This window comes from Lynx rufus, unplaced genomic scaffold, assembly GCF_022079265.1.
Source record: "Lynx rufus isolate CCGP_SWC_20201006 ecotype Redwood Valley unplaced genomic scaffold, mLynRuf1.p SCAF_8, whole genome shotgun sequence".
NCBI classification, from domain to species: domain Eukaryota; kingdom Metazoa; phylum Chordata; class Mammalia; order Carnivora; family Felidae; genus Lynx; species Lynx rufus.
The window spans coordinates 54,927,402-54,955,002 of NW_025814896.1; the positions used below are offsets into that span (position 1 = coordinate 54,927,402).

Consider the following 27,601-nt stretch of genomic DNA (forward strand, 5'->3'; position numbering starts at 1 on the left):
ATGAAGGGAGAAGGGTTGCAGAGAGCAGGGATGTTTAAATTTAGAGACTCACTCCTCTGTCTCGGAGGTCTCTTGCACTGGCCATTTACTGGGAGAGATCCCCTACTGGACCCCACAGCCTTGTGCTACAAAACATCCCTGCAGGAAATCTGAGAATACCGTCCAGAAACCACAAGGAAGTGGGGACAAGAGCAGCCTGACGGAGATGACCTGTGGCCTCTCCCCCGTGCTCTGGGGGAGTCTGCTGCTGCCTTACATTCTCCGCACTTGGGGGGCTCTTTTCAGTCCTTGCCCAGCATTGCTGAGGGGACCCTGAAGCTCTGTGGACCTCCAAGAGAGTTCACTGACAGTTTTAATTACATTTCAGACCCAGAGGGGATCGGTCCTGACAGTTCACTCAGAGAAGATCTATTTATTCATCCCTAGCATGATTATGACCCAAAACGTTAAATACCCCATGGAAAAAATCAAATTCTATTTTAGTCCAATAGAAAAAGATAATTCAAGTAGGGCTTTCATAAAAACGTTATATGGCACATTCGTAAATTTTGATTAAAAAATTAATTCCTCTTTATGCACTCTCTAGCATTATTTTAAAGGCTGCAGACCTTACAAAATATATATGTATATATGTATATATATGATTTAATGCAAGGAAAAGGTGATGCCGCAGCACAAAAGAAATACTAGGTTTGGGCAAGACGTGTACCAGGACAATTACACCCTTCTCTCTGCTACATGTTTACAATCAAATGACAGGATCTCCAGAAATAGAAATTTTAGTATCCGGACTCAGGTCCTGAGCAAGTATTCTTTTTTTTTTTTTTTTTTTTTTTAACCTTTATTTATTTTTGAGAGAGACAGAGTGAGAGCGGGGGAGGAACAGAGAGAGGCAGACCCGGAATCTGAGGAAGCAGGCTCCAGGCTCTGAGCTGTCAGTACAGAGCCCGATTCGGGGCTCAAATCCACGAATGGCTATCTGGGATTCAAGTGTGAAAAAGGAAGGCTGCAGTGTTTTCCCAGAGAAAAGCATTTCACAGACAAACGGTCAATGCACAAAGCATACGCCTTCAATGGAAATAAACAGAGGGATCAAGACCTGTCTCATCCTGGGTTTAAATGTACCCTGCCCACGTCCTATGTTTATTTAATGTGGGGCCATTGGCGTATTAAAACCTCTGGTAAGGACAAACATTTCCAATCAGATCTTAAGTACAAAGATTTAAACCCATCAGGAAAGCATACACTCTTGTGCAAAAACCACCGCAGACTGCAAACGCTACCCAGCACAAGGTCAGCTGGACTGCAGAAGGTTCTCGCCCAAGAATTCACTCAAGGACAGTCTACAGAGTGTGTTGCACACAGACGGGAATATACGAAACGCGTCTAGGTTTTCCTTTGAAAATATCTCCCCACTAGCACCATGTGCATCTCCCTTTAGAAACAGATGACGAAGAGATAGAACCAGAAAGCAATGAACCCTGATACCAAACATATCTCCCCTCCACATTACTTTGGACTCCTAATAATGCAACATTTTATCACCGCGAAATCCACAGGATTTTCTGAATTGTCTATAACACTGACATTTTCTTTTTCTCAAATATGTTTTTGAAAAACCTGAGCCACAACTTGGGGCTTCTCCCCGGTCTTCTGGGGGCATCTGGCTACAGCACCAGTTACAACTGGGAGGGCGTGCTCTGGGCTTGCGTGCCTCAGTACCTCGATCTGCAATTCTGGGAGCACTATGGGTCCTGGGGCCAGGGCCTGGCACAGAGATGCCGCCCCCCCTGCCCCGCCACCAGTGCCAACCTTAGTCTAATTTAGAGTTCCAGTGCCTGCTACAGCACCAGACACCGGACGTCCGGGGCGGTGTCCTTCATACCTTAGCCCCGCATGGAGGTCCAGTGGTGACATCCATCACTAATGCGCTTTACTCCAGGGGAGTCATGAAGGATTAGCAAGGGGGTACGCACCCCGTTCCGCTGATGGCCCAAAGCTGTGTGCGGGGACGCTCAGCTCTACCTATTTTACAGCTGGCCACTGTTCCCGGACCATCCAAATCTCCTGAAGGCTCATACTGAGTGCTCAGGGGATACCACCTCTCCTTCTCCCTGATTCACAGAAACAGAGTAACAGGCAGAGACGAGAAGAGCTTGTCCTGGTCCCAGTGAGGCACTGCACTGGTGTTCCCCCTTCACAGCAACCCGATGAGAGAAATCTTATCATTCAGCTCACGGACTAAGCCACGAGATGGCCCACAGCCAGAATCTAAACCTACGCTGGCCTGGTTTCAAATTTTTTTATTAACATTTACTTATTTTTAAGAGAGACAGAGCATGAGCGGCAGAGGGGCAGAGAGAGAGGGAGACACAGAATCCGAAGCAGGCTCCAGGCTCTGAGCTGTCTGCACAGAGCCCAACACAGGGCTTGAACCCTCGAACGGTGAGATCGCGACCTGAGCCAAAGTCAGACGCTCAACTGACTGAGCCAGCCAGGCGTCCCAGCCTGATTTCAGAGCCCTTCCAATGCTCTTTCTCCTCAGAAAAGATCACCACTAACAGGTAGAGCCTGGAGACTCAAGCAGAGACTGACTGCCGCTGCCATCGGTCTGGAGTATCTGCTACACTGGGAGGCCAGCTTCAGCCTCTCCAATCAGGTAGGGACGGCATAATGCTGCGTCAAAGAAGCAAGCCCACGAAGGCACACAGTACCTTATTTTCAAAGGAACCGTTTCTCTTAGATGTTAATGCAGCAAAAAGAATTACAGAAAAACATCATCTGACTGGGTTGAGTAGTGCACACAACCAAAAGAGTCGCAGGTTATATCAGGTGAGCATCACAACCCAATCTTACACATACCAAATGCACCACGAGAAACCTCCAGACCCCTAATTTTAGGCCCTCTGGGCTCCCAAATGTCACAGCCTCATCTCACCCTTTCTTACCCCTCTTTGCCCTCTCCACGTGAGACCCCTCTTCAGAGCACACAGGCCCCACAGTGGCCCAAGCTGACATCCAGCTCAGAAGGAATATGCAGGGTCCCTGCCTGACCAGAAGGACATGGGGCCAGGCTATCTTGGTGACTTCTGGCAGAACTAACTATGTTTCATTCCTACCAAGCTACTTGGTGGAAAACTTTATTCCAGTGGGAAAGTGCTAGTTTCAGACACTGAACAAAGCTATACAAAAGTCTCCTTGAGTGGCCTGGCTAAAATTCAACCCTGGTTTCTTCCCCCATGTGGACTCACACCATGCACAGTGGTCCCCAGTCAGGGCCCAGAGAGTAATGGAAGGCCATAAGCAAGGGTCCAAATTTCAAAACGTCCCATGAAATTAGGATTCTTACTCGAGATAAAGCAGTCCTGAGCAGGACAAATTCCAAGTTTTTTTCTTTTTAATTTTTATGTGTGTGTGTGTGTGTTTATTTTTGAGAGAGAGCGTGAATGGGGGAGGGGCAAAGAGAGACACGGAGACACAGAATCCAAAGCAGGCTCTAGGCTCTGAGCCATCAGCACAGAGCCTGACACGGGGCTCAAACCCACGAACCACGAGATCACGACCCAAGCCGAAGTTGGATGCTTAACCCACTGAGCCACCCAGGCGCCCTGACAAACTCCAAGATTTTCTGCATTGGGCTGGATTTCTATCTGTGATTTCATTAATGAAAATGGAAGAAAAAAAAAAAAAAAGAAGTACTGATTTCTAACTCTGAACAGCCACAAAGTGCCATCACATATGGCTAAGGCAGGTGTTTGGAGAGGAGGGAAAATGGGTCAGATTTTAAGCTCTGAGGTTTCTACGTTCTAAAATAATGGAAATTTCTACCTTGTAGGACTGAAACTGCGGGCAATGGGGTCAACCACATATAAGGAGATCACAAAAAGTGGCATGAGGCCACAGATCAGAATGGGGTCCCAGGCCTGGTTCAGTGACCCAATGCCCTGTATGACTCTGTGCCTCTGTTTCCTCCTTCAGGACAAGGGTCCTTCAGCTCCAATTCTGCGGCTTTGACGTACAAGTGGATTTAAGAATTATCAAACTTGACGATGCGGTACCAAAAAAATTATTAAGGCTTATCTAAAATACCATGACAAAAAAGTCATAATGCAAATCTTAATATGAATTTAAGTTTTACAGTCCACTGTCTAAAAATTCTAACAGACAGGGATTTGATTAGCAACGCCACTTCCAATGGTTTGTAAAGATTTTTGTTTATATAGTTGATGGTACAAAACTCCATTCTCCAAAAGGTCTGATAAGGTGTGTTACTCCTGAGATCTTCCCCCTTGTCCAAATCAGTTTTCAGAATCAGCCTACAAAGCCTGCTATAGCTCAACGCCATAGCTGGACAATCTAATGACACATACAGGCATACCCTGGAGTTACGGAGCGTTCAGTTCCAGACCACTGCAATAAAATGAATACTGCAAGGAGCAAGTCATGAATTTTTTTTTTTTTTTGGCTTTCCAGTGCATTTAAAGTTATATTTACACTATAACGCAGCCTATTAAGTGTGCAATAACATTAGGTCTAAGAAAACAATGTACGTGCGTAATTAAAAAATACTTCATTGCTAAAAAAAAAAAAATGCCAGCCATCATCACTGATCACCGTGATTAATCACAAATGTAATACTAATGCAATAGTTGGAAATACTGCAAGTCTTTTTTTTTTTTTTCAACGTTTATTTATTTTTGGGACAGAGAGAGACAAAGCACAAATGGGGGAGGGGCAGAGAGAGAGGGAGACACAGAATCGGAAGCAGGCTCCAGGCTCTGAGCCATCAGCCCAGAGCCTGACGCGGGGCTCGAACTCCCGGACCGCGAGATCGTGACCTGGCTGAAGTCGGACGCTTAACCGACTGCGCCACCCAGGCGCCCCATTGCAAGTCTTAACCAAAACGTGGCATGAAGACATGAAGTGAGCAAATGCCGTTGGAAAAGTGGCGCCAATAGGCTCGCTCAACCCAGGGTTGCCACAAACCTTCAATTCGTGAAAAACGCAATACGACCAAAGAGCAACAAAATGAGGCATGGCTGTCACATTATTAAAAGGCTCACTAGCACTCTTTATGACACGGGCCTGTTGCTGTCCAGATAGTTACAATACGCATAAAAGGTACACTGACAAAACTAAACCTTAAACACTAACATGCACTACTGGATAAAACTTGGGCAAAACCCCCTTTTGTTTCAAAAGGCAGGATGGACGGACAGGGAAGGCAAGGCAACACAAGACAAGACACACAGACTCTAAAATCTTATCTGAGACAATTCTGGTGTGCCAGGTAATTCAAAGGCTTTTAACTATGAATATGTGTAAGAATTATTAATTATTTTGCTGAAGTTCAAGTCCTTTACTTTTGGGGAATAAAGAACTGAAAGAATGGGGGAAAATGGAAGAAAGGCCAAGGTCAACAAATGGGGTAGGGGTGAGCAAATTCTCTAATTTTTTTTTAATGTGTTATTTATTCTTGAATGAAAGAGAGAGCAAGCATGAGCGGGAGAGGGGCAGAGCAAGAGAGAGACACAGAATCAGAAGCAGGCTGCAGGCTCTGAGCTGTCAGCACAGAGCCGGACATGGGGCTCGAACTCACAATCCGTGAGACCGTGACCTGAGCCGAAGTCAGGCGCTCAACCAACTGAGCCACCCAGGAACCCCAAGCAAATCCTCCCCTCTCTCCTTCTCTCTCTTTCTCTCTCTAATTTACACTTTTTAAAAACAGAATCTTAAAAAGCAAGCAAGAAGGCCAGACACAGGCTGTTGTTAACAGTGGTTACAACCAATAAGCTTATGGGGTGGAAACAGGGGTGAGGAGTATGATTTTACTCTTAACTTTTCTGTAACATTTTTACAACTACGTCTTACTTTGGTGATTAGGACATTAATCTATTAGATAAAATCACATCCCCTTTCCCATTTCTCTTCATTGCATGGTTTTCCGGAAGGGAAGCCCAGCCAGGACATAGGGCACATGCTCTCTCCCCTTCCTCTCATCCATACCCCCTGCCCCTGGCACTAAGCAAGCCCTCACTATCAGCCCTCCTCTCCATTCCGGTTCTGCCATTTCAGAACTCCACTGCTAAGATGGCTGCTCACTGCCTTGGTCTCCAAAGCCGTCTCCCACCTTCACCTCATCTTTGGGAACTTCCTGCAGATTCTTGGCTCCCTCCCCACCCTGTTCCAGTGCCCAGTAGAGGGCTGAAATCCTACCCTCTTTCAAGAGGCTGTTCAAGGCCCCTCCTCTCGAAAGAGTTTCTGGATACCTCCAGAGTCAGTCAAGCACTCTTCCTTCTGGGTTTGAATTGTGTCCCCCCAGATTCCTCTGTTGAAGTCCTAACCCCCAGTAGTACTTCAGAATGTGACAGTATTTGGAGATAGGATCTTTAATGAGGTCATTAAGTTAAATGGAGATCGACGCTAATCTGATATGACTGGCGTCCTTATAAGAAGGAGAAGAGACACTAGGAATGCTCGAGCACAGAGGGATGACCATGGGAGGAGGCAGCAAGATGGCAGCCATCTACAAACCAAGGAGAGAAACCAAACCTGCCAACACCGTGCTCTTGGACTTCCAGCCTCAGAACTGTGAGAAAATAAATTTCTGTTCTTTATGCCAATGCCTATGGTCTTTTGTCATGGAAGCCCTGGCAAACTAATATACCATCTCCTTCACCAGTTCTCATCACATACCGCAGAAACCTGAAAAACATGCCCTAAATGAATGCAGGAATGAATGAATGGAAGGAACCAGTCAGTAATTAATCCACCAGAAAACCCACAGCATCTCCCGGCTTCCTTCCTCCTGGGCACAAAAGGAACAGGCTCTCCAGTTTTCATACACATATTCTTTCTTTCAGACCCAGTTTAAACACTGCCACCTCTGGGAACACGCTCCCAGTTCCCCTACATAGAAGGTCTTGCCTTCCCTCCTCAGTGCAAAGTCCTACTGCAACGTTCACCATACTGTACCATAATCAGCGTACTTTGCATTTTAACGGAGATGTTTAACCATTTGCAGAAGTAACCAGGGTATGTCTCCCCAGGTACAGTAACACTCAACCTCAACACCTATGGACCTATAGGCAATCACTCTGCCCCAATCCCGACTAGGTGACTTGAAAGCAAATCCCACACAAAAATTATTTTATCTATACACACTTCAGTGTGTATCACCAGTAGATAAGTACAACTCCATTATTACCCCTAAAAGAACAATTAATTCCTTAATATAAACCTCACATTTAGTGTTCCAATTCTCCCAATTTGCTCATAAATGTCTTTTTAAGTTTATTTATTTTGAGAGAGAGAGAGTATGGGCACACATGAGAAGGGGAAGAGCAGAGAGAGGGAAAGAGAGAATCCCAAGCAGGCTCTACACCATCAGCACAGAGCACAATGTGGCACTCAAACTCAGGAACTGTGAGATTGTGACCTGAGCCAAAATCAAGAGCCAGATTAACCAACTAAGCCACCTCATAAATGTCTTTTTATAGCTGATTTATTTGAATCAGGATCCAAATAATGCCCATAAATTACAATGTTTTGTATGTCTTTCAAGTCACTTTAAATCTATTTTATTTTAATGATGATTTGTTATAGAAGCTGGGTCATTTGTCCTGCAGAACATTTAGCATTCTGGATGTTGTAAATTCCATTTCTCTGATGCTGTTTTACATGTCCCTCCACCCCTGGCATTTCCAGCGAATGGGCAGTTAGCACAAAGTACTCATCAGATGGAAGAAGACTAACTTTTCTCAAGGGCAGAGACCCAGGACTGACCCTGTACTTGGTACCAGGGTGCAACCCAATTAATCCATGATTCAGTAAATGACAAAACAAATTGGAGGCACTAATGTATCAGTGCAGTCCTCCGCTTCCGTCCTTTCCACTGGTCCCGTTTCCTTCCTTCCTTCCTTCCTTCCTTCCTTCCTTCCTTCCTTCCTCCCTCCCTCCCTCCCTCCCTTCCTTTTTATTTTAGAGAGAGTGTGTGTGAACAGGGAAGAGGGGCAGAGGGAGAGAGGGAGAGGGAAAAAGAGAGGGAGGGAGGAAGAGGGAGAGAGGGAGAGAGAGATTCCCAAGCAAGCTCCACACTCAGCGCAGAGCCAGTCAAAGGGCTTGATCCCATGACGCTGGGATCATGACCTGAGCAGAAATCAAGAGTAGGACACTCAACCGACTGAGCTACCCAGATGCTCCTCCACTGGTTCCATTTTCCAGTGGGATCCTCCCTGGGATCACAGGCATGGTGCTTCCCTCCACTTCTAGGCCCTTCAAAAAGAAAAGATCCCACTCTACTTCTTCAACTGGGAATAGGTATATACTTAAGACTAAAAGTCATAAAACAGTCGAAGCACTGAATGCTGTTCTTCTGGTTTTTAATAAAATGATTTAAAAAAGAATAACCATCTGTGGGGCAGATGGGTCCTGGGCAGTGGCTCCAGGTGGCATGGTTTCACTGACGGACACTCTTACACAACCCCAGAAAGGCACCATTCATGCCCCCAAACTACCCTATTGAGAATGCTTCCCCTGTATTTCTCTAAAACAAGAGTCCTTTTTTTTTTTTTCTACAAGAAACATTTCCATTGTTTTATATAATCTAAGCCCAGAATTAATCAAATCAGAAATCTCAAATCCTTTATTTCCCCTGCCCTTCAAGTTCAACACCTCGGCGTTATTTTAGTGCCACACATTAATTTTAGAGAGAACACTAAATCTGCTAAGCCTGCAGCTGACACGCATGGGCATCACAGGATGGAAACATCCAGAGAGAGCTGTTCAGGGGAGGGCCTAGGTTCTCATTAACTCAGGATTAAACCACCATATTCCTAAGTGAGTGAACTATAGGGCCTGATGCAGATTTTAGTACTCCAGGGATCTGAAGGGCTACTCAAACCCCATTTTTGTTCTAGATCACATCATTGGCCTTTTAAGAAACCAAAACGGGACTCTCAAGATGAGGGTGGGGGACATGATTTTTATAGCTATTAGATGAAGGTAGTGGCTCAAAAAAGACTGGGAAGAGTCCATGATCTTTGGCATATGAGAAATCCCTGGAAGTTTAGAGAACAATTGAGCTCTGGAGGAAGATTTTGTGGGAAGGTTGTTTGTTTTAATTTGGTAAATTACTGGTAACTGAGAAGCCTCCCACAGAATGAATTTGCTTCTTCTTCTTCTTTTCTTTTTTTTTTTTTTGAGAGACACAGAGAGGCCGAGCATGAGTGGGGGAGGGGCACAGGGAGAGGGAGACACAGAACCTGAAGCAGTCTCCAGGTTCTAAGCTGTCAGCACAGAGCCTGATGCGGGACTCGAACCCACGGACCGTGAGATCATGACCTGAGCCAAAGTGGGACGCTTAACGAGTGTGCCCCGAATTTGTTTCTAAGGAACTGTGTGGAAAAAAAAAAATCTCACTGCATATTATCCTATTTCATTCATTTCTGATGGGTACTGAATACACTTGATTTGTTTCTCCCACTTTTAATTAGGGGCGATGCTCATATAGATAATATAGTATCTCCTAAACGTATCCCATAAAATTCCATAAAATATGGAATGAAAAGGAAGTTGAGTGAATTAAATTTTCCCATCAAAAAAAGGCTAACAGTTATAAAGTTTAACTTCCAGAACAAATCTATGATTATTCCAAGTGAACAGAAGTGTTAATAATATTGTGTTCCGAAAGTATGCTTAGCTACTTTTAAATATTCCTAAAATGGTCAGAGTGTGTTTAACCCCCATTTTCCCCAAAGGCCAGATGCTTTCACAATTCTGTGCGTTTATGTCTACTATTTCTTTCCCTATACTGGGAATATCTTTACCCCTCCAGCTTCCCAAAGCCACTGTCCAGACAAATCCAACTCATTGCTCAGACATGAACTCAAATGTTCTCCTTTTGGGGACATTCTACAGGAATGGAGGATGTTTCTGAAGAAATCACTCTTTTATAATCATAAACTCTCCTATTTCAAGGCTATCTAGACAGGAAGAGCCTCCAGGAAAGGACCTCCACACGCTGAGGTCCATATGGCTTGGCCACATGGCAGGCGCTCAAAAAAAATGATAATATCCGACATTTATCATCCAATAAACTTTCACTTCCTTAATTATATTTGTAAGATCTGTTGCAATTGTCCAATACCCTACAGCATTCAGTGCCATCTGGCCCAGAATCCTCTCCTCCCAAATTTCAATCCAAGAGACCCTGAATCCCTTATACAACTGTCCTTGAGCCAGCTTGTGAGTGTGAACATGGAGCCTTAAATACAGATAATGATGTAACCATGCCAAAACCAAAGGATGATTCTACTTAACGAACCATATTTCTTAATTTTACTGCTATAAATTAATTTTTCTAGAGTATTTCACTTGTTAAATAAATTAGCAATGAATCAATGAGAGGGAATGAATTAAAGAGTACTTTGAAATTCTAGAGTTCAAATATATATATATATATATATATATATATATATATATATATATGACTTCCTATGGCAGCTGCCCAATTAATGTCATCCATAAAGCCATTCAAATACTGTGTGTGGGCTGAAATCCAATTAAGTCATTTCTGTCTGAATATCCCCAAAGAGCCTCCTGGTGAGCTCAAAGTAGAAATAATCACAAATGCCAGATTAGCTGTGTAAGCACTTCCAAAGCTGAAACCAGACGAGAGCGTGAAAATCTACAGGCCCAGCCTTTTAACTGGGCACAAAGGAAAAAACATTTCAATGACCACCTGGCAGAAAGTCAAACCCATTTCCTTGGTCTGCCAGGTCTTCTCAGATAGTCCTCACCCAGTGTAAGCATCAAAAAAGAAAAAAGCTTTGATCCCTCCATTTACACACATTATGAAATGATAAACTTTCGCTCCACGATGCATTTTTGTGCACAAGAGTAAACAGGAAGAGATTTCAAACTTGCTCTGAATTCACCATTTTGTTCAACCAACCCTTTATGGACTAGGTCTTGAAATTAATAAACAATGAAATTTACAACTGCCTCTATGCATGTAATTTGTCCCATAAAAACATGCAAAACCAAAACCTTTGAGAGGGTGAGGGACAGAACAGACTCAGCTCATGAGTTCAATTTCTCCTTCACCTTACAACCCATCACTCAGATTCCCAAGTAGGCAAAATACAGAGTATCTTCAGGTTATGTACAATAGCCAACATCTTGAGTGTTTTTACCATGTAATCCAGAAACGGAAAGGGCACTAGCTTGCCTATTCATTCTCAACAGATCCTTCCTAACATCTACTGAATTAGTATGTCTACAATTTGTGAAAGCTCCTGGTGGTTACAATGCCAGCCGCAGGTAAGAACCACTACTAGAGAGGAAGAAGAGAAAGTAAAAAGGGCCAGATCAAGAAACCTTATTCTCTCAACTTTCAATATTCGAATACAAGGACTGTCTGAAAGAAGATTAATCCAGGTAATGAAGTTGGCCATGCCTCTGCATAGGCTGTAAAGGACACAAGGACTTTGTTTAAACTGGATGCAAATCCCAGGTCTACGTCTCACTAGTTTTAGGACATTGAGGCTGCTACTTAGCCTCGGAGACTAGGTTTGCTTGGAGGCAGTATCAGTCACCTCACTGGTAGAATCAAAGGCATGCTTAGTCAATGAAAACGTGCAACATATCCACTATGTGCAAACACTGTACATAAATAAGGCACAGAACACCTGCTGTCCTTCTAAAGACCTCATTCTGGTGAGGGACCAAAGTCAAATATGAGATGACACAGCAGAGTTTCTTTATTTCTTCAGTTACAAGAAAATTCACCTATATAATATGTACATCAGCTAACTTTTTCTAGGTAACGTCTAAAACAGATGCATGCTATCCAAAATTTCTGCTAATGTCTGCTTTACAATTAAAAAATTATAAGGAGCGCCTGGGTGGCTCAGTCGGTTGGGCGTCCGACTTCGGCTCAGGTTATGATCTCACGGTTCATGGTTTGAGCCCCGTGTCAGGCTCTGTGCTGACAGTTCAGAACCTGCAGCCTGCTTCCGATTCTGTGTCTCCCTCTCTCTGGCCCTACCCTGCTCACGCTCTGTCTCATCTCTCTCTCAAAAATAAATAAACATTAAAAAAAATTGAAATAAAAAAATTATAAGGAGACAATCAAACTGAGTGTGCGTGTGTGTGTGTGTGTGTGTGTGTGTGTGTATAAACAAACATAACAGCTTTAGGTAAAAAATACTTTATGATGGAACAAACAAGGAGGTCTAATCTCACCTTCCTGAGATGAATCTTCTGACAGAGGACCTACAAATGTCTCTCGGGACCTCTTCTCCAAGCAAAACCTTCCTCACTGGAAAGAGGACAAGGTTCCCTGAAACTCATCACCCCATTCTTGCTTCTAGGCAGACTTCAAGTTAAGTCACCCAACCCATACCGTGCTGGGTGCTGGACACACAATAGACAAGACAGACGTATGCTTTACTCCCACAAAGCAGACTCAACAGACGACTGACTGGAAGAGCCAAAATGGGACTTCTGGATGCTATAGATCACTGGCCATCACTTGTGTAAGAGACGCACACAATCAGTCAGGGATGACCAGAAAATGAACACACTGCTGCTAACTCGCATGGTAACAGTGCCTGACCCCGCCATGCTTTTCAGGCAGCATCACACCTGCCTGGGGGGCGGGGCGGGGCGGGGCAGGGGGTGGGGGTGGCCTCTCATCACACCTGGGCAGGTGTTTTCTGAGCATTGTGTGCTCCTCACTAATCCTCCTGCTCCACTTCACCAGGCCGGTTTCAGTCCATCGTTCCAGCTCTGCAAGAATTCGAGATTCTTTTTTAAAAAAAATTTTTTTTAATGTTTATTTATTTTTGAGACAGAGAGAGACAGAGCATGAATGGGGGAGGGGCAGAGAGAGAGGGAGACACAGAATCGCAAGCAGGCTCCAGGCTCCGAGCCATCAGCCCAGAGCCCAACTTGGGGCTCGAACTCACGGACCACGAGATCGTGACCTGAGTCGAAGTCGGACGCTTAACCGACTAAGCCACCCAGGCACCCCAAGAATTCGAGATTCTGATTCGGTCCTGGATGATCCCTATCACTCCATCCGTTTATCATGGTCAAATCTGATACCCAGGTTTCCATCCATGCTGCGGTACAAATCACTGCCAAGGACAGCACACATCTGAGACCTTCACTCAGGGAAGGTCAAACTAGCAGTCTACACTCGGTGGCCATAAGGCCATCATACCAGCTATCAATTCACATAATAGTTCGATACACAGGGAGATGGGCCTGTTTGGTGAACGAACTTTGGCTTTGGAATGAAATGCCAGCCCCATCCCTTACTGGCTCTGTCTTTTGGCAAAATGGCTTACTGCGTCTAAAGCCTAGGTTTCCTCATCTATAAAATAGCAGGAAGAGATGTGTTATATAGTTGTGTTGTATACACTAAGTGGCATACGAAGTCCCAGGTGCACAGGGGCACTCAGAGAAAACACTACTTTGTTCCCCCTATTAGACACTGAAATGCCTCTGGTCATAGTGGGGGAGTGAGCCGAGGGCCACCCTGCCCCTAAACACCCAACCTTTGCATTGGGCCTGCCAGAGAAGACCAAGGACAGTCCCCCCAGAGTAGATGAGCAGCCAACTGGGAGATCAGAGGACGATGGGTGGAGGTCGCTCCGTTGGCCCTGGAACTCCCTATCTTTTCTTTGGGCCATGAGCCACACCCCCTCACACCCTTGAGCTATAGCCAAGCATGCGACAAAGGTGTCTCACAGGCTCTGTCCCTCAGACTTTCTCCTTTCTCCTTTTCTTTCTGTTGATGTTGTACACCCTTTTTTGTATGTGTAAACAGACTATGAAAATAAAACACACACAACCATCCCCCAACCATGTACGGAGCACATGAGGTGATATGGGGTTAGGGGAGGAAATGCACTGGTCAGTGGATAGGGTTGGGGGGACTTAGAGAGTACCAGGAGGGCAGATGACCACAGATGAAACCCCAAGGAGACAACAGCCCAGAAGACTCGTAAAGAATGACCAGGGTCAGAAGGGAGGGCCCAAAGTGAGAAGGTATATTAACACTACAGACGTAAGTGGGTCCAACTTTATCGAGACACTGCTGAAATCCAGCCACGTGGCATCAAGAAGAGATGCCGACAGGCTCCCCGCTCCCAGCTTTCATCTCCATTCAGTAACCTGTTTATCGGTCTCTTTCCTGATCCTGCTTTCTTCTCCTTTTAGAAAATTAGAACATACACCGGCTCCAACCTCCCGGCACTTCTCTACTTCAAGGCCATGCAGAGAATATCAACAGGGATTCTGCCATCCACCTGTGAGTGTGCACACACCACATCTGAACCTGAAGCTTCGAATGCAACGCGGTCAAGTGCTCTGCTCACTCCTCTCCTTTTGGGCTTCAATTCCTCCTCCACGGTATCCGTTTTATATGCTCTATTTTAAGGATTATTCTTTTTGACAAAAAAACAGCAACAAAAACCCCCCGATGTACGGGAAAGTTGATGAGTCCTGCCTCTGTGACTGGTCATATCTGACACCAAGCACCACGCCTACGCTCTCGGTCCATCTCTCTAACAACAAAAGACAGGGGCGCCTGGGTGGCTCGGTCGGTTAAGCGTCAGACTTTGGCTCAGGTCATGATCTCGCGGTCCGTGAGTTCGAGCCCCGCGTCGGGCTCTGTGCTGACAGCTCAGAGCCTGGAGCCTGTTTCAGATTCTGTGTCTCCCTCTCTCTGACCCTCCCCTGTTCATGCTCTGTCTCAAAAATAAATAAAGGTTTAAAAAAAATTTGTTTTAAAAAAAACAACAAAAGACAGAACGAACATTTTTTTGTTTTGGACCTCAGAACGTTGAGGCTCGCCTCACCTCACCTCTGCCAGTCACACATGTACATGCCACTCTCTCATTTACTCCCAGGTTACCCCTATCTTCCATCAGCTTGCAAATTCAGGAATTGTGTGCCTCGGAGTTTCACACACTAAAGAGGGAAGGAAAACAGACCAATGCAACAGCAGTCCCTTACTCAGCGTTTACTGGGTGCCACAGACTAACAGGCTAAACACCAATCCTACATTATCACATTCAGTCCTGACATCACGATGAGGTTTCATTGTTCCCATTCGAAGCAAGGAAGTTAGCAGACGTACAGAGGTGCACGGGTGCAGTGAGAATCTGGAGCCCTTGGCCTCGACCTTACACATGCCGCCTCTCGTGCTGGAGACCACAGACAGCCAGACTGCATGGGGTACCTAGGCTGAACAACTGCACTGAACCGTCTTCCAGAGGAGCATGTGCTAAGGGAGAAATTGGTTATGATCTCTGTCAAACACTGGTGGGAAGAGAGGCTTAACTGTGTCCTATGAGCATGGCAGTTCTAAGTGATACAGATTTCCAAAAGACCAAAAGTTAAACGTACCAAAGAAAAGGCTTCAGGGGATTCTTACCCAACTGCCCTCTCTTTTTCTTTCCCCTCTTTAACCAAAAAAAAAAAAAAAAAAAAAAAAATGTCAGGGGCGCCTGGGTGTGGCTCAGTCGGTTGACCGTCCAACTTTGGCTCAGGTCATGATCTCACAGTTCACGAATTCAAGCCCCACATTTGGCTCTCCGCTGTCAGCACAGAGCCCACTTCAGATTCTCTGTCTGTCTCTCTCTGCAACTCCTCCTCTTCAACTCTCTCAAAAATAAATAAAACATTATTCAAAAAAATGTTGTCATTAACTGTTTTCAATCAAATTTCTCACCAGGCATCCTTAACCTGCCTCCCACATCCAAGAACACAGATGGCAAGACTGCAGAGGGGTGGTCCAGGTAAGGACCCTCTAAATGACTCCTTGCAAGGGATCTATTGTATGCACTTTTGGACACAATAGAGGGAACCATCTGCTTTCTACCCCAGGCCAAAACAACTCTGTGATCCTTGGGCCTCTGCCTTCTCATTTATTTATATAGAAGTACAGCGATTTGCTTTTTATGGACTTGCATAGAAGGTTATCTTATTTAAAATAATAGGAAGTTTTCAAAGAACTCAGCAGTTCCACTTGGGTATGGCATATAACGGAAAGGACTTATAGAAACGTTAGAAATAGGAACACATAAACAGGACCAAATGCTTCTGGGAATTTAGTATATGACAATGGGTGCTGGCTGCAGTCATTGGGGGAAAGACACGACTTCTCAATAAATAGTGATGGGATACTTTGGTAGCCATCTGGAACAAAGTTGGAGCCACACTTCACATCCTACAACAGGATGAATTCCAAATGCATCTAAGGTTTACCGTGAAAAAATAAAAGTATAGAAGGACATATGGAAGAAATTCTTTATAGCCTTGAAGGAAAAACTTTTTTAAATCTATGACTAAAAATCCAGAAACCACAAAAGATGTTTGAATTCATCTACATAAAAATAAAAATGGTTTTTTACACGGCAAAATATACCCCAGGCAAATCCAAAAGACAAATAAAAAGTTAAGAAAAAAAATATTTGCAATTCGTGACACTCTTCCTAATTCAAGGAGAGCTCCTTACAATTGATTAGAAGACCGGCAAATCAAGAAAAGGGGCAAAGGAAACTGGGAAAGAAAATATCTGGCTTTCAGATAGATGCTAGACTTCACTTGTAATAAAACACGTATACCAAAGCCATAGGAAGATACCACCGCTCACCTATCAGAATGTCAGAGATCAGAAAATGTGGTAACAGCACGGTATCATGTGAACTTCCCATTGTGATCACTGCCATGTGGTTATTTAAAATGTTAACATTTGAGAAAGCTGGATGAAGGGTATACAGAGAATTTTGCACTATTTTTGCAATTTTTGTAAGCCTAAATTTATTTCAAAATAAAAAAAAATTTAATTTTATCACAATAAAATGGCATATTGGTGAGGCTGTGGGGAAGCTCCTATACTGGTGACAAAAATGCAAAATCACACAACTCAGTGAAAAGCAATTGGGTAAGATGTATCAAAACAGAAACAGCCTCGAGGCGCCTGGTTGGCTCAGGCGGAAGAGCATGCAACTCTTGATCCTGGGGTCATGAGTTTGAGCCCCATACTGGGTGTAGAGATTTCTTAAAATAAATAAAATTAAAAAAAAAAAAAAAAAGAAACAGCCTAAATGTCCATCAATAGGTAAACAGTAAAATATATTACATCTATATACAAAGTGCTAGTCACACAAAAAAGGAGGAATGCCTCTAAATTCTAAAGAGGAAAGAGTTTAGAAATAGGTTGTTAACTAAGAAAAATACGGTTAAGAACACTTGAGATTATTTTCCCAAATGCATTTATCTATGAAGAAACTTAACTACCACTTGGCTGCCTGGTTAAGCTGCCTCAAGTGCATCCCGCACTTTATCCTCATTATGTTGAGATTCATGACCCATTTGAACTTAATTATCAGTAACCTTGGTGAGCTCACTATAGGCTTCTCCATCTAAATAACCCATAAAAATAGGTTTTTAATCCTAGCTACAGGGATCTTTCGGGAACCTCACTATTTGTATCTGACAATACGAAAATAAAAGCATTTCACCCTTCATTTCTTCTCTCTAAATCAGTCCCCAAACTCTAAGGTTACTTTTTATTAAATTGAGATACAATTCACACACCATAAAAATTCGGCAATTAAAACGTATTCAGTGGTTTTACTTATTTTTAAAAGTAAGTAATAGAGAAACCTCTTCATGTTATAAGAGAAAGGGGGGGGGGGACAATAAGGAAAGTAATGACTTGAGTAACCTATTACTTAGATATTTCCAGAACATTCTGGACATACAAGAAACTATAAGCCTTGCCTCTGGTGAGGCCATCTGGCGACAGGAGGCAGGCTTTCCTCCACGTTAGATTTCAGCTGCCTTTTGTTTGCTTGTTTATACGCATTATTCTTTCAAATAAAAATTTTTTTCAACAAAATAATAACAGCAGATAGAAAACACATCTTACAGCAAGCTAACATTAACGTCTACTCCTTTCAGAGAATCCTAAATCCTACAGCTACTTATGTTCAAAAACACATCTTCTGGAGATTGGAGATAATTTAATATTGGCTCTGAAATAGATGGATCACACCCGTAAATTAATGAGAACGTAGTTATAATTTTGTTCTCTTCGGAAATGAACTGAATCAGATTAATGCAGCCAGTCGTCCCACAGTCAGACCTTCCTGAGGATGATTAAACTCTTTAGAAATCTGCAGTTAGTGCCAGTAGCTTTAAAAAGTTATGAAACCATAAATTAATGACTCCACACCAAATTGCTCAAAGAGTTTTCAGGGCCAAATTTACGAACTGGTTTTGTTTTCCAGAAGCATCCTGTTTCCACAGAAAGGCACAAGCCGATCGGCTTCCACAATCTAAGGTGCTTTGTCTCAACTGTGGTTACCACATGCTTGGCTTCTGCTCCCTCATTCCAACTATGGGGTAATCATAACGAATCCCATCTCGGTTGAGAGTTGCTAGAAACCCAATCAATGATTTTTTTCCTTCATGTGATTACAGCCTCTCCCTCAGGCCTGACAGGAACCCCAACATGATGAGGGCCGCGCTATACTCTCCACCAACCCTGAAGTCCCCACGACGCTGTCCTGTGAGTGGGCACAGTATTTCAGGACTTCCTTCCACTTGCCCACACAGACTGGCAGCCTGCCACTTGGGCATGCCGACTTTTCTTACTTCAGAAGACACGGAAACCATCTTCTGCCCTTCCACTGGAACAACACGGAACAGGGCTGGTGGTCCCTTCCTGCCCCAGACCCGTGAGCGCAACATTCAGTACCCGGAAACAGCACAAACTCTTGTTTTATTCTGCAGAGGGGAAAAAAAAAAAAAAAAAAAAGTCGACGCAGGCTTCAGAACCCTCTCATGTTTAAGGGCCTCCCCCCCAAAAAACTAGTAGAAAGGCTAAAATAGAGGTATTTTCTAAGGTTCTGAATTTGGCAAAGGAAGAAAAGCTTATAAATCAATGTCAGCTTTTCTTCTGTGGGCGTAGGGAAAGAGGCAGAAAGAAAAGGGGTTGGTGGGATAAGGTGTGAGTCAAAGACCTAAAAAGGATAATAAATGTTTGTATCTTAGGGCCACAAAGCTAAAATCAAAAAGGAGTTTTGATGGCTCAATCTATTTCTGAAAGACCACCCTCCTACACCGTAACACATTTCCACACCCACTGGCAGCGTCGAAACCAACCGCAAAGTGTTAAAGCTCACCGGTAAAAAGTCCATAAAATTTATCCCAGAAAACCAACTCCTAAGAGGGCTGACATACCTGTGAACTGTCATCGCTAACGTCTTAACTATTCTAGTGATATGTATTTCTTTTCCTGGAATCGAATTTGTATTGCATTTAATTGTGTCAAGGAGAAATGCCGATTCATTTTTTTCCCAAATCACTTAATTTACTCGATGCAAAAGAGTGGGCAAGTACAAGGTGGAAAAAGGAGGAAAAGGAGCAGCGATGTTAGGAATTTCTGGAATAACACTAAACTATTGGGTACTCTTGTTCACCACCAAAGGCAAAAAGGTAGCCAAAGCTCTGAAACCATCAAGGACCAGACTTGCCCACGTTAAACATCGGCCTCCTATGCTCTGTGCTCACATTCCCAGGGCCTCTCTGCAAACAACCAAGTGCAACTGAACACAGTGCTGTTATCCCCCAGGTGGCTCCTACCTGTAAAAGGGAGGATGCCCCTTTCATCCGTATTGCATTAAAATCACAATACAATTGAGAAAGAGGAACCCTTTTGCACTGCTGGTGGGAATGCAAACTGGTGCAGCCACTCTGGACAAACAGTATGGAGGTCCCTCAAAAAATTAAAAATAGAACTACCCTACAATCCAGCAATTGCACTACTAGGTATTTCTCCAAGGGAAACAGGTGTTTTTATTTCAAAGGGGCACATGGACGCCAATGTTTACAGCAGTGCTATCAACAACAGCCAAAGTATGGGAAGAGCCCAAATGTCCAGCGATTGATGAATGCATAAAGAAGATGTAGTTTATACATACAATGGAGTATTACTCGGCAGTCAAAAAGAATGAAATCTTGCCATTTGCAACAACGTGGAGGGAACCGGAGCATACTATGCTAAGCAAAATTAGGTCAATCAGAGAAAGACAAATATCGTATGATTTTACTCATGTGTGGAATTTAAGAAACAAAACAGATGAACATAAGTCGAAGAGAAGCAAAAATAATATAAAAACTGAGAGGGAGGCAAACCACAAGAGACTCTTAAATACAGAGAACAAACTGAGGGTGGCTGGAGGAGTTGTGGGTAGGGGGATGGGCTAAATGGGTAATGGGCATTAAGGAGGACACTTGTTGGGATGAGCACTGGGGATTCTATGTAAATGATGAATCACTAAAATCTATTCCTGAAATCATTATTACACTATCTGTTAACTTGGATTTAAATTTAAAAAATAAATAAATAAAAATCAATGTTGTAAAAAAAAAAAAAAATCTTAAAAAAAAAAATCCAGGGTATTTTGCAGTTGCCCTGAGATGGAAGGGTGTGTGGTCAAATACCATCTTTGTATGTTTCTTAGGTATTTTTTTTTCCTTCTTTCAGTGTTGTTCTTTTATTCATTCATACCCTTGGGTTTATTTCAAAAAAAAAAAAGGTAACTGAATTATTCACTCCTTTCTCTAGCTGAAATGGAGTATTTCATAAGATAATAAAAAGAGAAAATGCAAAGGAAAGAGATAAGAAAAATGCACACCATCCTCAGAGTTAGCTTGGACACCACCAATGACAAAATAACTTCGTAAGACAGCAATAATGCCCACCTTCCCACTAGTCACCTACACTCATGTGCGTCTTTGAATGAGAATCTTTCATAAACGGATAATATGGCAAAGATCAATTCTGAACCCAAGTGCCCAGAACACTGCCAACTCATCAAAATTTCAACTTTAGTCACTTTGGACCATCCAGTTGGTGTTCTAAGTACACACACCTAACAACTTGTGCTTTCCTGAGACCTGGGATAAGGCAGAATTTGTCTCCCCCCAAAATACTTGGTTACACATGATCTATACCAGAGTAAACTAAAATGGAGCTTTCAAGTACGGAGTTACTTTTCTTTATACAAGCCTGGGGAGGCACCCATCATTGATGTTCTCCTGTCTTTTCATTTGAAATGACTTGTGTTTTCCTAAAGTCCTAGATGTAACTATTGAAGAAGAGAGAGAAAAGAGAGGGGGGGGGGGGTCAAGTGAGGTGACCCAAGCTCTCAAAAGCTTGCTTGAAACTGAGAGGGTTTCTCCCCGGGGACACGTTGCCGGGTCGGTGTGGGTAAATCTTTGTCGCAGAGCCGGGCCCATGCACTGTAGGGTGGTAACCTACAGCCTCCCTGGAGCTGTGACAATCAAAAAGGTCTCCAGACACTGCAGACACTGCCAAATGTCCCCCAGGGAACGAAATCACCCCGCTGAGACCCACTAAACTAGAATACATGAAAATGAAATAGACCGAGTTGTGTGCGTGTTTTAAAATAGCCAAAATAAGACAGGAATATTCATGTATTTTCTTAACTATTTTGGAATATGATTAAAATATTTAGACGGCAGTTTCTACAATTACCCTTTCCAAAATCACTGAATAAATAGACATATTCAGTTAAATTCAATGTCATGATTAGCTAAGTCACAGTATGCCATGTAATTAGAAGACAACCTCTGAACTCAGGCTTGGGAGAAGTGGGTAACGTATGCTATTATTTATTTAAGAGAATGAGTAATATTGAAAATAAATATACAACTGTATGAATATATGTCTGTGCTTGCATTAAAAAGCAATAAAAGCGGGAAGGAGCAAAAAAATCTTTTGAAAAATAGTGATGGGAAGGGCTAGAGAAAAAGAGGCTGAAAATACAGAATGAGACCTCTATGAGCACAGTTGGTTTGGCTCTGGAACTATCGAAATGGTTTATATAACTGTAAACCAATATTAACTTTTTTAAGTCCTAAAAAATCAAAAGCAGAATGGAAACCAATTAACCAAGTCATATACTGAGTTGATGGCATAAACATACAGGGAAATTATTCCAAAAGACTTTGAAACACAGTAATTTGACTGTATTTCCCTAGTGGGATAAACCTTAAGGACAAAGATATCTTCAGCTGTTTTCACTACTCATATTATTGGTAAAAATGTTGGTAGGTATTCTAAACATTATGAGTTGTGTATAAATACAATAATCAAGCAAATAAGTTCTTATGCTAATTTTTTAGGGGCAAAAACTTTCAGCCTAAGAGAAAAGCAATACAAAAATAAAACCAAAGAAGTAAAATACCTTCTAATTCTAATTTTGAATTAGAAATATCAGTATCTGGGGCAGTCGGTTAAGTGTCTGGGTGGCTCAGTCGGTTAAGTGTCTGACTTCGGCTCAGGTCATGATCTCATGGTTTTTGGGTTCGAGCCCTGGGTCAGGCTCAGTGCTGACAGCTCAGAGCCTGGAGCCTGTTTCTCGGATTCTGTGTCTCCCTCGCTCTCTGCCCCTCCCCGCTCTCACTCTGTCTCTGTCTCTGTCTCTGTCTCTCAATAAATAAATAAATAAATAAATAAACAAGTTAAAAAAATTTTTTTAAATATATCAGCGTGAATTTACACTGGATTATGTGAGAAAACAAACCAAAACCAACGAACAAATCCACCTTTATCCACTGAAAAGGTCCAGATACAACAACCAGCCTGGAAGCAATGGCCCCTAACTCCCAAACTGTGGTCCCCAAATTCCATTTCCTACTAAGGAGACCGCGGTCTTTGAAGAAATGTGGGCCCCAGTCTGGGGTGGGCAGGGCCCTCACTTTCAGTGACTATGTGACTATGTCACAGACTCTGGGCATGAGCAGAAGATGGCAGTGACCTCCAACAGCTCAGCTTGGCTGCAACCGGACACTTAGAGGGGAGACAAGGATGTCAGCGGCAATGAATGAAAATACTCCAGAAATACCTTAAATCATGAGCTCATAATGTCTCTAAAAAGAAAGACACACAAAATACCTCACTGGTGGCTTATGGAGGATGCTGGGGAACTGGAACTATTTATTCTGTAAGATGCCAAATAGGGGGCAAGACTTTCCTAAGTAAACGTACCTCAGGATAACAGCTGCATGTTCCTTTCATCTGGCGAGGAAACAGAAGGAACGACACGACCAGGATGTTTTGCACTCCTGATGAATTATGGATGGAGGCAGTGATCACCAAGGCTGCCTGTTCTCATGCCCTCCTCCCAACGGGAGCACACACACTACCCATCAAGCACTCTTGCCAGAAAATCAAACCAGAATGGGCTCCAGCCCTGATCAGCTGCTTACAGGAAACACCAGGACGGGGGTGGGGAGGCATGTCAAGTAAGGATCTGGTTAGCAAGCTGCAGCTGTGACAAACCCAAAAAAACTTAAGACTTGCTTTCTCCAAAAGATCAATCACAATGTGGGGGGCGGGGGGGGGGGGTAAAAATGAGAGGGTGGAGATATCAAATAGACCGCTCAACAGCAATAATTTCTTTCAATGTTTGAGAGTGAGGGAGAGAGAGTGGAGGAGGGGCAGAGAGGAAAGGAGAGAGACAGAAGGCTCTCTAGCAGGCTCCACACCATCAGCACAGAGCCCGACTCGGGCCGGAACTCAAATCGTGAGGTCATGACCCAAGCCGAGATCAAGAGTTGGACGCTTAACCGACTGAGCCACCCAGGTGCCCTGACAGCAATACATTTTTGAGATAGTTAGGGAAATAGGAACACTGGCTGCAGGTTTGGTAAATCAAGGAATTACTGTTACTGGAGTATTGACTATAGTATTTACAGATGAAATGAATCGGTATCTCAGTTTTGTTTCCAAAATAAGCTACTGGAGTGTGCAGGAGTTTAGATGGAACAAGACTGGCCATTAACTGATAACGACGCACTGAAGTTCTGACAATGGGAAGTCATGAGGATGCGTTCTATGATTCTACCTTAAAAATCCACACTGAATATGGTTATCCCAGAAACTAAGAAATCACAGCTTACAATGAGAGACAGTCAAGAACATCAAAAAAATAGCACAGCCTGAAGGGCCTTCAGAAACCACCAGGCTCCAAACCACCTTCTCCACAGGAAGGTCGCTAAAGTAATCCCAGAACATTGGCTAGGTGCCAGCGACACCACAAGGGAACGGCGTTCCTGAAATCTAATGGCTCTGTCCAGCCACCAAGGCAGGACGGGGCAGAGGAGGCGGGCAGGAGCGGGTCGAAGGTGAACCTCTACAGAGCTGACACACCCTTATAAGCCTTCTTTTTACTATCAACTACTAAGACATCAAGGCTCTTCCTTTTGTTTGTGAATACACGCCCCCCCCCAAAATAAAGTGTTTAGTAATTTGAACTCCACCCACCCCCAAGAAGAAGAAGAATCCGTTCATTCAAAATTTGTAAATGTTGAGAACTTACTCAGCTGTTGAATATACAGTAGACAGTAAAACATTTTAGTGTCTTGTGAAAAACACAAGTAGCAACAGCAGTGAGTCGTTTTTACACTGAGCACACTACGTACACTCTTTCCAGCTCACGGGCTGCAATGAGAATGCACAGCACTGGTTTGCCTGAGCTGTAAAATTATAAAAATTAATACACTTATCAAGCACTTACTTAGAGAGGTCACTGTGATCAGTTGTGATAAAGGGAGTCCATCAGAATACTCTGTACACATACAATGAACTGCTGATGCACAAGTAAAGAACAAGGATATCCCAAGGACATTAGGCCAAGATAAAACTGCTGGAAAATCCCGGCTGGTGAGGACTGAGGGAGAAGGGAAGGTGCATTCACTAAATTGGTATTGGAAGCACCCATACAATGCCCTGCCCTGAAATTGGCAGAGACTATCCCTGCCCGCTCACTGCTCTCTGGGGCCAGGAGAAGGACGTGAAAGCAAAAGAGGTTAAATGAGGAAGATGAAAAATGATCAATTTCCCATCAGTGTGGCTGTAATTTACATCACTTCCCCAGGCTTCTCCAGAGGAAATCAACATTCTCTTACAAATTACTAGAATTTAAGTCCTAGGGGGGAAAGGATTAAAGATGTGCTCTAAGCCCTTCACTTAACAAATGAGAAAAGGAAGGTGCAGAATGGCGGAGCCCCAGGGCCACGCGGGTTTCAGAGTGGCTCAGGAGCCTTGCCAGTTATGTTACTTAAGGGTATTTCCAGAGCTCCGAAGTTTCCTGGCCGGAGGTGACAGAACCCAAGCCATGTCATCCAACCCTTGTCAAGTTCTAGCGATAAGAGAACCATCCTAGTGGTTCCTATCTGTGTGTTGACGTGAAAGGGAGGACAGTTTCATTCTGGCTGATTCCTTACGAACCTCTGTGGGTGACAGCTTTCCTCGCCGGCCACGTGGTGCATGGGCTGATCAGCCAGGGTCTTGCTCTGGCACAGGTCAGAGGTCAAAGCACCTCCCATGACTTGCCTGTGTGCACAGCTGGTGGCAAGAGGCCCATCTGGACAGCAGCCTTAAAGACAGAGGCGGAGCTCACCAAAGACAGCTCTACCTAGTTACACTTACTCCAGGTGTGGCGAGAATGGAAGCCAAAGGCCAGAGGTTCCAGCAGCCCACCGTGGCGCTGAGGCCCCTCTCCCTGAGAGTGAAGACAGGCTGGAGGGTGAAGGGCAGTGAGATACCCCATCAGGTGGTGAGACGCTTCGTGCAGCACCACCTGGCACATTTCCCAAGCCCCCCAGAAATGGCAGCTCCATCTACGGCTCCTCTCAGGGGTGTGGAGGAGCAAGAAGGGGTCAGGGGAAGGGGCTGCTGATCCCCCCAAGGATCCGCTCGCCAGCAAGCCACCTGACACAGCGCCCAGGCATATAACCTTACCCGTCTTAAGAGCCTGGCCACCTGCCAGCCTATGGCACTGAGCAGCACAGAGACTGGTTACCACTCTGAGTCAGCAGTGCAAGACCTACTAAAAATAAGTGGTAGGCAGTTACACAAGCTGCAGGAAGTGAAGAAACGAGAGTCTGTAATTGTAATCCGATCAACAAATTCTAAGGACGCGAGCACTGTTTCTTAATGGTTTGCTTTTATGTCTGAATGTGCAGGCCTATTTATGGGTTTTGATGAAGAAGGAACTTACTGTATTTTTAGCTCACAAATCAACTTTTAATTCTTCCCATTCTACAAATGGGAAATAACATTTCACATAGCACAAGCAATAAAAATTAAGATGTTTTCAAGATAAGCCTCTTCTGTGCGTTTGCATTTAACACATGGCTATACTTACTACACATTAGGCTGATTCTATGCTCCTCCTCCAAGCAGGGGGTGAAGACAGAAGTCAACATCCATTTGTGGAAATGGAGCTAACTGTTGCCAGTAGCCAGTGTTGTCTGGTGGCCAGGACAGTGGTTCTCCTCATGTGCTCTGACCAGCAGCAGCAGCAGCAGCAGCAGCACTTGGATGCTTCTTAGAAATGTGAATTGCTGGAGCCCACTCCAGACTCCCGAGGCAGAAATTGGGAGGTGGGAGCAGCTAATCTGGAACAATCTCAAGTTTCAAAACCACGAACCACAGGGCCAGATCCTCACAAGAGCTCATTACGGGCAATAAACACTATACAACGTGCTTCTCAGACACATTTTATTGCCCATATTAGGATGTTATCTACCAAGAGAATCATTTTCATCAAAAAGGTTCTGCGAAACGGTTCTTCAATTGGAAAGAACGCTCTTCTTTGGATCAAAAGAAACAGGTTAATTTTTTTCTCGTTGGAAAAAGTTATAAAACATTTTATGTGCACCTGGGTCAAGGGCACGTACAAATGCAACCTTGGCCTGGTCTTCACCCCTCTGGAAGGTCCCAGTCTACCCACTGAGGAAGGGCAGTCTGAGCACAAGAGACTGGGGGCCTGGGGAAGGAAAGACTGGCAGAGACACACACATCGATACATCCCGGCCGTCGTATACTCTACATTGGGGCTTGTCTGTATCTGCTTAGCATTCTGGTAAGATATTTTTTTTAATTTTTTTTTTAATGTTTGTTTACTTTTGAGAGAGAGACAAAGTGGGAGAAGGGGAGGGGCAGAAAGAGGGAGACACAGAATCTGAAGCAGGCCCCAGGCTCTAAGCTGTCAGCACAGAGCCCGATGCGGGGCTCGAACCCACAAACCGTGAGATCATGACCTGAGCTGAAGTCAGACGCCTAACTGACTGAGCCACCCAGGTGCCCCCAATTAAAAAAAATTTTTTTCAATGTTTATGCATTCTGATAAGATTAATGCAACTAGAATACATTTTTACGAACTCAAGGCAATATATAAGAGATCCACTGCCCTGACTGCAGTCTTACTGTGTCAAAAATGCCCAGAATTAATACAGATGTCTTGAAGCACAGAGTACTGAACTACAATGGTTTATAACTGATTTAAAGCTATTAAAAAATGAACAGAAGGAATCAAGGGAAACTAGGAAAAAAGCATGCATTTTACGGATACAGAACCTTTAAATATTTGTTTTTGTTTATTTATTTTTGAGAGAGTATGAGCAGGGGAAGGGCAGAGAGGGAGGGAGACACAGATTCGGAAGCAGGCTCCAGGCTCTGAGCTGTCAGCATTGAGCCCAC

At 43.8% G+C, this 27,601-nt stretch overlaps 1 protein-coding gene across 4 annotated transcripts in view; it reads right to left on the reverse strand.

Annotated features, from left to right (window-relative positions):
* The window catches only part of NCK2 (NCK adaptor protein 2), a 152,510-nt gene that overhangs the window by 74,909 nt on the left and 50,000 nt on the right, over positions 1-27,601 (reverse strand). Inside the window, exon 1 of one of the 4 annotated variants that reach the window (XM_047069777.1) lies at positions 18,679-18,699. The exons of the other annotated variants lie outside the window; for them this stretch is intronic. The gene's annotated coding sequence lies outside the window, so the exon portion shown is untranslated. Of the gene's footprint in view, positions 1-18,678; positions 18,700-27,601 lie in introns of those variants that run through there. 4 annotated transcript variants of the gene reach the window in all.